At 43.7% G+C, this 14,647-nt stretch overlaps 1 long non-coding RNA gene across 1 annotated transcript; it reads left to right on the top strand.

Moving 5' to 3' along the window:
• The first annotated feature begins 648 nt into the window (after positions 1-648).
• On the top strand, positions 649-1,356 carry LOC148030131 (uncharacterized). The gene is made up of 3 exons (XR_015692264.1): positions 649-944; positions 1,040-1,140; positions 1,233-1,356. It is a non-coding gene; the product is annotated as an uncharacterized LOC148030131 (long non-coding RNA).
• The last annotated feature ends 13,291 nt before the right edge of the window (positions 1,357-14,647 follow it).

A 14,647-nucleotide genomic window follows, 5' to 3' on the forward strand; every position in this document is an offset into this window, starting at 1 on the left:
ATGAACTATCATGGATATCATCAGGCCGTTTTGCAAAGTCTGCTTTAGCACACTCCGATGCTTTGATCTCCAATAGGCAAGGTTGATGCTCTAAACTGGCCATGGGTGGAGGGAGTAGTCCAAGGAGGTGTTGCAAAGATGTAGATGATGTGAGCCTATAGTCGATTCCAGAAAGGATTGTTACTCATCGCTATTGTATCAATTCTAGAGGGTGACTCAGATAGGTGTTGTGGAGACATTGTACATTGTCTTCATCTCATCGGTCTAAGTGGGTACTTGTCACCTCTAGGATTTGTCACACCTATAGGGAGATCTACTATCGTGACTTTGGATTTTTCTCAACTGTCCCGTGGATGGTACCCCTATGGGTGCGACACTGAGAGATACTACCCCCACAGATATGCCAAATATATAGAGATCTCATGATTGTGCCCAAGAGTGTGGTTGCAAGTGGGAGAGGCCACACCTTACACATACCCCAATAGGGTAAGGATACCTCGTAGATGACAAGACAAGTACTATGATCATGAATGATGAGGGGAGGAGGGTGATGTCTCGCATAAGAGAGTTGTGCCAACAAGAATTAGGCACAACGTTATGGATCATTGGAAGAATTTACTGGAGGGGAGCAAGGACTATATAGTGGCATCTTTGCATGAGGATTTTTTGGTACCTATGGCGATAGAGATGTTTTCCACTAGGTGGATGATGGATGTATGTGGTGCATACATATCACATAGACGATCAGATGCACACAAGACAATCAAAAGTGGTGCCTTAAAGCCCAATGGCTAAATGCAGAGGATTGGCAGAGACTCAAGGAGGAGGCCACAGATTCTCCAAAATGATGGCAATAGAAAAGGGAGGCATAGAGGGCACAATTGGAGACAAGGATTGTGCATCATCATGGGAGTGGCAACCATAGGACTTATTTGGAGGACTTTGTAAGTTTCCTTTTGGTTCTTCTCTCTTACTTATTTAAAATATCACTTGTACTAATGATCTTGTTTCTAACAATGCTATTCTGTTTTCTTTGTAGCACTCCATCATAAACGGCAATTCTACAAGTTTTGAGACTAGATATGCAGAGAGACATGGTCTCACTATACTATCGATAGATTGTACGCATGCGGCGACTGAGTAAGTCAATCCTCTTTCTTGTCTGTAGTTACTAGTTTTTTTTTGTGATGCATTATGTACGATAGACTTATGTTTGGATGTTCATTTTGCAGAGTCTGTTTGACACTTCTTTGCACAATGAGCTTTCAAATGGTGAGGATCTATAGCACACACTTGAATTCGTGGAGTGTACATATTTTTTTTTGGTCTTATAACCCATGCAGACCTCTTCCATGTAGTGTTCCTTAGATATACTTATCATCCTTTTATAAAATCAAACTTTGTGATATTTACAATTATATTTTCATACTAGAAGAAAGAGGGGGTGTTAGAGATGCAGCAAAAAATGACGATCCTCTAGCTCACCCAACCCTTTTTCATTAACCCGTTTCAATTTTAAGTTGAAATCTTCTTCTTTGTCCTCTGACTCGCCCAACCCTTGCAATGCCAAGGTGTCACTTATGCGAAACCCTTTTTTTAAATTTTAATTTTTGGTGGGTGTCACTTAAGCGATGTTCAAAGTGTCGTATAAGCGATGTGATTTTATGTCACAAATGAAGCCACTTAAGCGATGCATAATTGCGATGCATTAAGCGACATTTGCATTATGAATGGCATCAATTAAGTGACACTCTGTAAATTTTAATTTCTTCATGGGCTGGGCCAATTCCCAGCCCTGAGAGAGAGAGAGAGAGAGAGAGAGAGAGAGAGAGAGAGAGAGAGAGAGAGAGAGAGAGAGAGAGAGAGAGAGAGAGAGAGAGAGAGAGAGAGAGAGAGAGAGAGAGAGAGAGAGAGAGAGAGAGAGAGAGAGAGAGAGAGAAAGAAAGTTATATTAACGTCTTCTAAAGACCAAAACTAGCCTATGAGACAAACTGTGATACAACTGATGAGGTCCAGCTATCCAAAATAAAAGTGCTGAATGAAAAGCTAAAAACTGGAAACTGAAAAATACGGAGAGAGAGAGAGAGAGAGAGAGAGAGAGAGAGAGAGAGAGAGAGAGAGAGAGAGAGAGAGAGAGAGAGAGAGAGAGAGAGAGAGAGAGAGAGAGAGAGAGAGAGAGAGAGAGAGAGGAGATAAGATAAGATAAGATAAGATCTATTAACGTCTCTAAAAGGCTAGAATGGCCTATGAGACCATAACCATTACAACTAGTATCATCATCTCTCATCAGAGTAAAAGAGATAGAGATAAATGTGCAGGTCTACATGGTGGATTGGGATGAGAGGTATGAGAAGTATGGAGAACTGAAAAAGATAAAAAAAAGCTGAAAAACTAGATTTACAAAAACTAGTATGGAGAATCCACCTCTGACTGTGTTAGCACGCCAATCTGCATCTGTGACGAGCAATCGTGATGCAAATGTGACGCATATGGGCATGCCTATGTCATTGAGTAGGTACTCTAGGGTGTCGTGCTCTATGCAATGCTATAGCTCTGTTTGGGGTGGTAGCGGCTAGGGGTTGTAATTGTTCTTTGGAGGGGTTTTGGGGTGGTAGCGGCTAGGGGTTGTAATTGTTCTTTGGAGGGGTGGATGAGGTTGGGTCACCACCTATCCCATAACAATACTACTTTGTGCCACTGGAGCTCCAATAAGAAAAGACCCAAACATCTTTGGTCCTCATAGTCCATCACCCATCTTAGTGGTCCAAAGCCCTCCTAAAAGAGGCAATGATAGTGGCCTCGGAGATCATAGTATATAGTACATCTGTAGTTGTCGTGCTCCTTTGTTTTTGGCTCCCATCCACAAAGTTGGCACATCCTCTCATTGGCTGCAATATGGATCCATCGACCTATTCAATCAACAACTAATGCGATGAGGTGCGAATCTGACCAATAGCAACTGGGAGTCCATGGGAGAGTTGAGCGTCCATGTATCTGAGCCTCACGATGAAACCATCATGAGAGAGTTGCAAGAAGTGGCATTAGTATTGTACCTTTTTCGTGCCTAATGGGAAAGGGGGCTTAGACCAAGTCCCTCTTCTCTCCACTTTAATGATATATGCTTTGATCACACTATTCAGCTCTGCATGACTCTTACTCAAAGTAGGGCAATCAAGGCTGTAATCGAACGGTGGCAATTTGTCTATACTCATGCCACGTAAGTTCAACCACGTGCTCATATGTGCATACCAACACTGTCTATCTCCCTCTGCTGCAAGCTATCTTGAAGACTCTAGGGCTAGTCTAGGGGATCGATCTTTAGGGAGATGCCATATCCTTTAGAGGAAAGTAATTGCTTGGAATAATGCCTCAACTACCATGGGTGATAGTCTAGGGGATCGATCTTTAGGGAGATGCCATATCCTTTAGAGGAAAGTAATTGCTTGGAATAATGCCTCAACTACCATGGGTGCAACACCCAATTCTGCTCAAATGATCTCCTGTGGTACTGAGGCTTTTTCCCTTATCATACGTGCTATCATCATGACCAACGGTCTTTCCATATGTTCCCAACCATCATAATGTTGTGCTTCCGGTCCATCATAGTCCATAAGTGGCATCTGTCTAGTATGATAAAGGCTTGGGCCCCAATAGCTGCCCCATAGAGTACTGTGGGAATAACTAAAGTGTCAAAAAGTCACAATTTGATATGAGGCTCTTGAAACTGTATGTGTGCATACTATCGCTCTAGGGTACCCAAAGCTGCATGCGCCCGTACTACAAGCCTAGCCTCTGAAGTTTCCTTCCATGAAAACTGTGGCCCTTTGAAAGTGACCCCAAGGTATACATATTGTCTAACCATTTCCACAGGCTAACCGTCATACATAAAGTGATGCTATGAACATGTCACCCAAGCTGCCGAGGTGTGAAAGACCATAATTTTAGTCTTTCCAAGATTAACCTTGAGACCTTTATCTTCACAGAACACATGCAATGCATCTAGATGTCACTGTAGTCCCTCAGGTGAATTTGAGATGAGCACCATATCGTCTGCATATAACAAAATTGGTATCAATACCCCAACCAAGTTGGCTCCCATACCACCCCATCTTTGTATGTAATTAGAAATCTCATCAGTGTACAATCCAAACAGCAGAGGAGAGAGGGGACAACCTTGCTTTACACCAACCATGCTAGACACTGAGTCTATTGTACCTCTAGGAACTCATATTCTCCTTGTTAGAGTTCCATACAATGCATAAATATACCCTTGTATATCCTCTAGGACCCTAATGGCTCACAACCTTTGCATGGGTCTTGCACGTGGTACATTATCAAAAGCCTTGAGAAAATCTACAAAGCAACAATATATTTTTTGTCTCCATGATTGTCCCTCCTCAATCAAGGCCCTTAGTGTGAATATATGGTCTAGCGTGTTGTATCCGTGGTGGAAGCCAACTTGTCCTGCAGACCGTAATAATGATTCAAAATATCAGGCGGTTGGTTTAATTTTTTTTGTTGCAATGCAGGGATTAGTTAAAGCTCAATAAAAAGCTTATCCTCAATCACCTAGAGCGAAAGTTTGATACTGGATGCAGCCATAAGAGGGTGCTTTGCAACATGGCTTGACTGCTGAGACATCGACAAGACAATGCACGATTAGTACCTCCAACTAGAGAGAGAGAGAGAGAGAGAGAGAGAGAGAGAGAGAGAGAGAGAGAGAGAGAGAGAGAGAGAGAGAGAGAGAGAGAGAGAGAGAGAGAGAGAGAGAGAGAGAGACACACACACACACACACATACACACAGAGGTGAAATTAAATGTAATAAGAAAAGATGTTGGGCAAGAGAGAGAGGCTGGGACATCCTGCCTTAGTGCTAAGTATTGATGCATCTTCAAAACCTGTTCAAACAAACAAGATTCAATATGTGGGGAATCAAACCCCAACTCTAGCCATAGACAGCTATCATCCATAAGACTCCCCACCAAACCCACCCATTGTTAGTGAGATTCAAAGAAAGCAATGAAAGAATGAATATGATCAATGGAAAAATGTGTTACGTCTTACCAATAGGGTCCATTAATACCAATTTGATTTTCCTACAATCATTAAGAAAGTGGTTGGAATGATCAAGACAAAACACTTGATATAATACCTTGGCTTTTATGATTCAAGCATGGTTTGCAAAGAGATCAATGATCAAGTCAATCTCATCATTGTCTTGTATTGTCTCTTGAAGCTCCTCGTTCATGAGTTGTACGTCAAGAGCAAGAGTGGGCGGCAAAGCTCTCGATGGTTTAGGGTCTATAGGAGGCTTAAAGTCCAACTCCAAGGCAAGATCCTCCATCTCATCGTCTGTTGCATCATTGTTGCTCACTTCTTCTTCCTAGTGCTCTTCTTGTTCTAATGTTGTGAGTGAATGGGCCTCTGTAGAATTTGAGTCATCCTCTTTTAGACTCTCTTGGTCCACCTCCCTGTAGGTGGTGTCAAACACCCGTCGTCCTCGAGGATCGATAGGCACAACTTGCCTCCATGGACTGCAAGAATCTAGGGGGGCAGCATAGAAGAAAGCTCAATGCTCACAATGCCCCTTTGTACTCAGTATGGAACTAGTCAGCCTTTAATGCAACCTATTAACATACAAGATTTGCAACATTTTAGAAGGAAGTCTAAGGCAAAGATTGTCAAGGTACTATTGTTGTCAGAAATTACCCTCTTGCAAATACGGTAGCCAAGCTCATAAATACTGACTATGGTTCCCACATAGTTGAGCTCCTCTTCAATAAGATTTGTGTCTCGTGTTCTTGTGCATGATTATTGGCTAAAAGAAGAGATAATGTAATAATCTTGGGTTTGATGCAGTTGATCAATTCTGTTGACTCAAAGATGTCGACCATATGCCCACATATTGTTGTACCCGTGTACCTAAAGTGCAAGAATGAAATATGTAAACTTTAAGTTACATTACTAAGATTTTTTACATACAACTCAATATAGGTACATGAAAGAAATAAATGTTACCTCTCTTATCAAAACCGAATCCAATCTCTCTTTGCTCATCACTGATGTCTTCCCCTTCCATGATTCCATCTCTAATACAATGGGATAATGATGAAAGAATTGAGGGAGGTTTTTTCTTGCTAGATTTCTGCTGACCTTCTTGTCTTATTTGTGCATTGAAAACTACTTCACGGTACTCTTCAACAAATTTTTCCATACACTGTGAGTTGTGAATAAAAAATGTGGACAAGTTCATACATTCCTTGTATGAGACCTTGAAAGGAATGCCCTTACCATATAATATCTCATCTGATAGTGTAGTGGGATCATCCACTATCCATTTGCAAGGAGCATCCTCATCAACACGCTCAAGGTACTTGGCAAGGTAGTACATGCACTCTCTGAGCAACCATCCCTCCAACGTTGAGCCCTCTGGATGGGCTCTTTTGCAAACAAAGCCCCTTCATGACTCCCATGAACCTCTCTACCCAAAACATCCAACAAGTGCTAACAACACCTGCAATCTCTATCTCATCCACCAAATGGATTAGTACATGGTCTTGAATGTCAAAAAAAGAAGTTGATAGCTCCTTCTCCATTAGGCAAAGGAGCTCAATGCATTCCCTTTTCTTTTGCACTATTGACAACACATCTATCTCCTTAGATGTGATCCATCTGAAAATTTAGATGAGCATTAAGTGAATTGCCATTCCAAGCATAGATATAGGCATGTGCAAAGTGCAAACGTACCTTGCGAGCTTTCCCAAGCAGTAGATAACATCATGAATACCACTTGTCAGACAACCATCGATGATAAGAGGGAGGACATGCTACATAATTCCATTTTACAATACAGTCAGACGACTTGTTAGCACAACAATGAGCTACCGACCAAAAAAAGTAAGAGTTACCTTGATGAAATTATGCCAATCATGTGTTTTCAAGTTGGAAAGACTCGTGTCATCCACATTAAATATGTTTTGCAATGATGCACCATATCATGTGGGTGTTTGAATAGACCATATCTGGCGATTGATTGTTGAAATCTCTGTGGGGGTTAACACCCATGGTGCATGTGCATACTCTTTTGTTCCTGTCTCTTCATCGACTTGAGGCCATAAAGAACGTTTGTAATTTTTCTCCTTTAAGTCATTTCTAGCTTGCTCCTGTCCTCAAACTAATGACATGTTTCCATAAAACACAATATTAGTGAGTTTGGGAATCTCCCAATTCCCATTTTTTGTATACTAAAAAGGTGCACCCGAATAACATGCCCATAAGTTTCTCAAAACCATATGATGTGACCTATCATTGGAAAGTGCTTGAAAAATGGAATCTATTGAGCTATAGAGCACTCGATTTGGAGTTACAGTATTAAAGTTATGACAAATCCAAAGATTTGACCACGTGTCCCAAACTTATGGAAATTTCCCATATTTTCCAATATGGTGTTATAAATAATGTCCTACCTTCTTCGATATATGCATAGGATCAAGAAGATGACAAATCTTCAGATCCTTCCAATACTCTAGAAGAAACCATATAGAGATAGAGGGAGCTAGAGAACTTTGTTCTTGACCATGTTCATTGTCTTCATAGCTTGCAAACTCTGACTGTGGATCGATGATAGGTCCTTCCATCCACTTTTTGTACCAATCTATAGGTGTCATTAGTACTAGACATCAGCCACTCCCAACCTTTCCATTGAAGTGTCTAGCTTGTGTCTTTCAATGTAGTGAGTGATCTTTAGGCAAGAATCATATATGTTCTTGTTGAGATGTGTTTACCGTCAGAAAAACGAGGTGCAAAATCTGGAAAAGCTAAAGCAGAAGACAAAGGCCAAGGCAAAGTGAAACAAAAGACAAAGGTGCGCCAAGAAAAATCCAAAAACATAAAAAGCGCAAGGAAGTCCCAAATAAGGGAAAAATGCACACAAGGAAAAGCGCAAGTCAATACTTTTGTAAAAGAGCGCAAGCACACCATGATTTAATTTAAAGAGTGTCGGGCTCTCACTCGTGCAATTTGTAAAGGTAGACGGGTGGTAGGAAGGAAGCTAGGAAGATAGGAGGACAATAGAAAAAAGGGCCTAGGCCACGGTCAGCCATGTAAAAAAGGGGATAAGGGGATGACCGCCCAAAAGGGATTTAGGGTTTTGTATATAAAGTTGAAAAGTGAATGAGAAGCTCATTCTTGTGTGTGGAAAAAGCTTCTTCTTCTTCTTCTCTTGTTTCTTGCCTTCTTGCTTGTGCTTGAGGGATTGAGGGAGTGTGAGGGAGTGAGGGAGTGAGTGTGTGAGAGTGAGGGATCATGGAGAAGAAGCTCCCGATCTTGTCTCTTCATCTTCTCTTTTCTCGTGCGGCTATGGAGGATGGAGCTTGATGGAGAGGGCTTGAGGTTACTTGAGCTTGCCGCCCACAAGGATCATGGAGCTACCGGAGTGCAAGAGAGAGGAGGGAGCTCGATCGAGCATCAAGGTAAGCTCACTACACCCGTAAGGTAGGCATTGCGTGTCGGCTATGTGAGAGGTAGCCATGGCCGCTCGGCTTGAAACACTTGATCAATAAGCGGTTCATAGGTCTTGGGGTAGAGCTCAGTAGCTCCCCTCCATTTTGGTTCCATTGTCGGGACCGACAAAATCGAGCCTTGAGCACTGCGCGCATCGAATCGAGCATAGAAGTAGGGTTTGTAGCCTGAACTAGTGCTCGAGATAGTTAGGAGATTTAGGAGCCTTTAATCCTTGGAGCAAGTAAGTATTTTGATTTTTTGTTGAATATTAGAGTAGGACCATCCAAATCCATCTCTGGTTTTGATTTTTGTTGCATTAGGTCAAGATTAGGATAGGAAAAAGAAGAAAAACAGAAGGGTTCTACTGCTACTGGAAATAGGGACACAAATTCAGATTTTTGGCTGGAAGAGTGTGAGGGATTAACTTCTGAGGTTGTAGCAGGCTGGGATGGGGCAATAAGAGGCCCAGGGAACTAAGAAAGACCACATTTGACATTCTACCTTGTGAGAAGAGAGTGAGCTTGAGAGCCAAGGAGAGAGAGAGAGAGAGAGAGAGAGCTACAGGGAGATCTTTGAAATGCCGATTGATTCAAATGCCACAGTGATTCCAGGTATGCATGGCAATTCCTTGTAGTGTTTTGCACCTATTTGGAAGGTGTTGGATGATTCTGTGAAGTAGGCGCTGAGCCTGAGTCATCATGCGCAACCCGCGGGCTGTTGTCTGCACAGTCGGACCAGCATGTCCGAGTCCCAGAATTGGACCACCCGATTTCTGGAGTTGGACCGTCCGACTGCTATAATCGGACCACCCCGTCCGACTGCGATAATCGGACCCAATGTCAAAATCAGACCCAGTGTCAAAATTGGACCACATGTCCTAGTCCCAAAATCGGACCAACTGCAAGGATCGGACCACTTTTCCTAGTGTGAGAATCGGACCATTGGTTTCTAGCGCCAAAATCGGACCAAGTGTCCTATCGCAGGAGTCAGACCACCCTGTCCGACTAGGGAAATCGCACCAAAGTAGAAATCAAACTGTCCGATTTTCACAATCGGACCATCCTATCCGAGTCCCAAAAACGGACTAGCCCATCCGATTCCCAGAATTGGACCACCCTGTCCGAGTCCCAGAATCGGACCACTTCATCAGAACTTAAAATAGAGGGTTTTTGAACCTGCCTGACAGCCCTAGCCACCTTGTTCACATCTCTGACCCCCCCCCTCCCTCGGACCCCTGTAGAGGGGGCTCTACCCCCTTTGCACCTCCCCCAAGTAGTTTGGAGAGAAAATCGCATCGTGACAAGTCCTCCAAATTGGACCCTAGTGTAGTAATGGCTCTACACAAGCATGGATTGTCACTTGCAAAAGAGCAACTAAAAGCCCATACCCAAACAGAGACCCTAGAACATCAATGGGCCAATCTAGCCAACAAGGGCAAAAAGGCCACACTGCAAAAACACATACGTGTTGCATTCAGACTGCATATAGTCAAAGTAGAAAGCAACAACATCAAGCTACAACAGCAAGAATGACTAGATATGACAGTCCTAACGATAGATGCTCCTTGAATAGCACTGCACTGACGATCCAAAACATCAATGGAGAATCCACATCTAGTCGTGCAGTTGGGGACTCAAGGGCATTTGTCAAAAGGCTTAAATTTACAAGCAAAGACCTGGAAGACGAAGACATAGTGCCACCTACTTATCTTAGGGTCAAACTCACCGCAAAAAAAGAGCATACTATCGATGCTCTGATTGATAAAGGAGCAGATTTTAATATCTTTACCTATGAATCATGGACCCTACTAGGCCAACTAGAGCTCACACCGACTAATGCAACTCTTAGCCCTTACGGGGGGCACCCACAAGGACTCATAGGGAAGTGCAAACTCCTTGCGACAATCAAAACTGAAAGCTTGCCTATCCTATTTCATGTTCCTCCAAATAGTGCTAATTACAGGAAGGAAACCCTCCTAGGAAGACCCTTCAAAAGGGCAACCAAGTGTGAGGCCAACTATGTAGCACAGAGGATACACCTGACACTACCGGGTCTGAGGATAGTCACAACCTTTAGCAAGGGTAACCTCATCAAACCTCGAGGGAAAGGCAATCAGAATGCTGACATAATAGTCAAGCCTGCTAACGAGAGCAAGGACTTGTTGGAAGAGTTGATACAAGCGCATGTCGAACAACGAGAACCAGTGAGTGAGGCCATGCCTGAAACAAGAAGGTCAAGAGACAATGCCAAGGATGGGCTTTGGACTTAAAAATATCGTAGAAGACCCCAAAAGAAGCCCAAGCCTTATAGACAAAGGCATTGATGGAGGGTCAGCACAACGCCACGATGGATATCCAAAGCATTGCTATGTGCTCAAGGGTATTACGCAGGTAACCGATGGATTTGGGTGCCAAAACCCCTTGCTAAACCTCCCTTGTCAACTGAAGGCCAAATCGTATCAAGAGCAAAGAAGCATAGGACGAGATCTAAATGAAAAACCAAGTCTCGAGTCAATAACAATGGAGTGATCAAGCCCCTCATGGTCGAAATCAAGAAACCAAACGGGACTAGTTGGAGGGTAGATCCTAAGCCTAGCATGCTTGATAAGCAGATATCAGATGTAATCGCTGAAGATACGCAAAAGCCACTAGTGCCCAAGGAGCCTTTGATTCCCCAAGAGGATAGCGGGCATCATAGGCACAACATTGCTCATGGCAAGGTTAAATGCTCAACAAAGAAAATAGCAAAATCATCTAACAGCCACAAGAAAATCTCCCAGCCAGTGTCAAAGCCACTTAGGAGTCCCAAGTCTCCTACACCTTCTTCCCCTAAACGAATGCAAGAAGCACAACAGTCGTCAAGTGCAGCTACTCAATCCCAATCTCTACCTACATCAGAGCTTCCAAATGTCCAAGAGGCAGGACACGACACCACCCTTAGCTCTCAACCTAGGGATATGCCTGTGCAATCCACTGTGGCTAGCTCAACTAATACTCGATCTATGCAAGTGAATGCTCTAAGGGCAACAAAAGACACGACCACTTCCAATCAACCTAAGGACTTGACACCGCAATCCACCAATAGTAGCAAGTCCACTGAACTAGCTGTTACTACTTCCAATCAAGGATCACAACAGTCACAGCCCTTGGCCGTGACAATGCCCCTTACGGAACGTGTCCTTAGTAGTTTACCTGTGGAGGAGGTGTCACAACCAACTTCATTGACAACTCTAGCACTTCCAAAGCACCTAAATTCTAGGATGGAGGAATTAAAGAGAAGGGAAGAGCTAGAATCTCCAAAAAGGGAGGTAGTTGTACCCTCACAACCTAGCAAGTCTATTCAGCAGGCCACAGCTATGTCCCATAAGGACACAGTAGAGAAAGAGAATGCTGAGGCCCAACCAAGCACATCAACGGTTGATCTAGTCCAGGGTCCTGAGTAGTTGAGAGATGCACCTTCATTGACCAAGAAAAAGAGGAGAAAACAGTGAAAACAACAACAGTTACAGGTGGTTTTGGACCCCAAGAACATTGACACCAAGAGCGCTGGAGAGCTGAGGAATAAAGCATCGAGTCCATCCACCAATGACCCCATTGATGCCTCTCCTAATAGTGGTGAAACCTCAGACACATCCGTGTGCTCTAAAAAATCAAAGCAGTCGTTACCATCAATTGTTGCTTGCAACACTCAATCCACTGACAACAGAACTCGCATTGACCAATCAAGAGTGGATACAATGCTGTCACAACAAGGTGACAAATTTATACCAGTCACATCCAAGGAGAACAATGGCGCAATAACAAAGCCTTAGGAGAAACCTAGAAACCCCAAGAGCATAAGAAATCCTAGCGTTGACCAATCTTGCTCGTCTAGGTCTGAGCCCCTAGCTATGCTAAAGCCTAGGCAAACTCCTAGAACCTTGCATGAGATAGTAACCGAGCAAGCCCTCGTTGAACATAGAAGTGTCGTAGAATGATTAACTAAGTTGGATGCTAAGCTCAAAGTGTTCGCATGTGTCTATGTCCTGGCAGACATGGGCGCATTCCCTAAAGAGCAGCTTGAAGAATACTTGCTATTTCCCTTATCCTGGGAAGAGCAAGAACATCTTGACGAGCACTATAACAGGCTCCTGCATGAACGCATGCGACTCATCTCTGACGAGGAAGCCGATGAACTACGCTTAAATGTAACATTCAATGATGTGCTCTACCAACCAAATCTCTTAGAGATAGAGCAACTAAAGCGACAATCAGAGGGTCAAGTCAATTTGAACAATGTTGGTGTGAAAACCGCATTGCAATGGCCGAAATAGGAGCTCAGATCATGATAGTCTCAAAGGAGCGATTGGCCAAATGGCAGTCTCAAAGAGACCCAACCTATGTGGCACCAACTTTCTTTCAAGTGTTGATTGCCACTCGGGGTACGGACTTAGCTGAAACTAGCCAAGAGAACTCTCTGTCTGATAAGGTTCTCACTGAGAAGGAGTTACATGTTGCTAGTAGATTTGGACAAGGTTCCATGTTACTCGATGTTGCAAAATATCTATCGGTATTGAGTAAGCTACCATGAGTACTAGATGTGTGTGCCACACTCCAGTACAATCCGGAGTTCTACAATTGGCTTTTATCATCGTGAAGTGACATGGATTCGTAAATATATACATAAATAAACAATGAATTTTGTGACCCTGTATAGACAATATCAACACACACAAGCAATGATAGTTCAACGCAAGGAGAAGAGTTGGGTTCAACAGGCTAAGCTCCTCAGGTCCTCCTCTCACCACACGTTTAGAAGTTGTGTGACCATTCCCGCCTCCAGGTGGGGGGCATGCAACCCTCATTACCACCATAGGAAGTCCTGACCAATATCTTTGATGGTGTAGACAAGGTACAATCCCTTTCTATACACCTTTCTCCCTTTCTAATCTATTCTTTCGAGGATGAGCCCTGCCCCACTCCATGACAACTAGTCCACGCAACTTAGCATGAGCTAAGATCTGCTAATGGCTGGAGGCAAAATGAACATCATCATGGGGGCCATCCCTCTACAACAAACATTGCATGCCTCACCTCTCCCCTCCTCATCACATGCAATTGATAACCCACTGTATAATCCCTTACATGCGAACAGTTTTATTCACGCCTAATCCTTGGTTCGCATATTGCAGGTCCCCCTATGGTAGCCGACATGGAGCACCCAGTGTAGCTGGCTTGCAAGGATGCTATCCACTGTCGAAGGGAGCATGTAGCACAAGCTCCTCCGCCTGAATTCTATGTACCTACCCTTAAAAGGTATGCAAAGAAACAAGGCCCCAAGCAACACCGCCCCGAATGTAGGCCAAAAAATCCCTAGGCCAAGGGAATAGAAGCTCAAGGGAGCACATGGGGCATGGCAACACCGGTCGTGCAGGCTCCCACCAGATGCTCGGGCACCAGGTGCTCAAAAGAGGAGAGGGAAGCTCGAGACAAGCAGGAATTTGATGCATTGTTTAAAAGCATTCTGGAAACAGTTGCGGCCAGGGACTACACCATTCAGGTCCCAGCCGACATTTTCCCCACCCAGCCTCACAAGAGCCCCTCACCACCAGCACTCGCCCGACCACCCAGACTCACCCTGCCTCGTATAAATAAAGTAGCCCCATCTTGTATAAAAGGCTTATCAAATGCTACATGGCCATGACTTTTTGTTTTTAAATGGTTAAGTGTTGACATGTTTCCCAATTGTACAAACTTTTCATATCTGCATTTAATATATTTCACGTCTTTAGCAAAAGAAAAGGCTAATCAAGCACATGTGATAAGTATCTAAGCCAACACCATGGAATTTAGATAAGTGATGTCTCCTTGCCTTGCACTGGTTTATTCTAGTTGCGGCATATGCCGTGCATGTACTCTCATGAAGTGACAAGTGGCTGCAGGATGACACAGGTCTTTGCGCGAAAGTGTTCAATGCCCAAGTAACCGCAAGACCACCAACCCCACAAAGATCTGCGACAAAGCCACTCTGCCGAAAGCAAAAATCACCCGTGCGAGTGCCCACATCACATGGCCCAAAGCATGATCTTAACCACTTTCTCTTTCTAGGTTACACTCTGTGCCAGGCACTCATCACAGCTATTACCCCAATTGTACCAACATCGC

Source organism: Lygodium microphyllum, chromosome 10 (assembly GCF_053477565.2).
Source record: "Lygodium microphyllum isolate KBCC chromosome 10, Lygodium_microphyllum_v1.1.10, whole genome shotgun sequence".
Classification (NCBI taxonomy): Eukaryota; Viridiplantae; Streptophyta; class Polypodiopsida; order Schizaeales; family Lygodiaceae; genus Lygodium; species Lygodium microphyllum.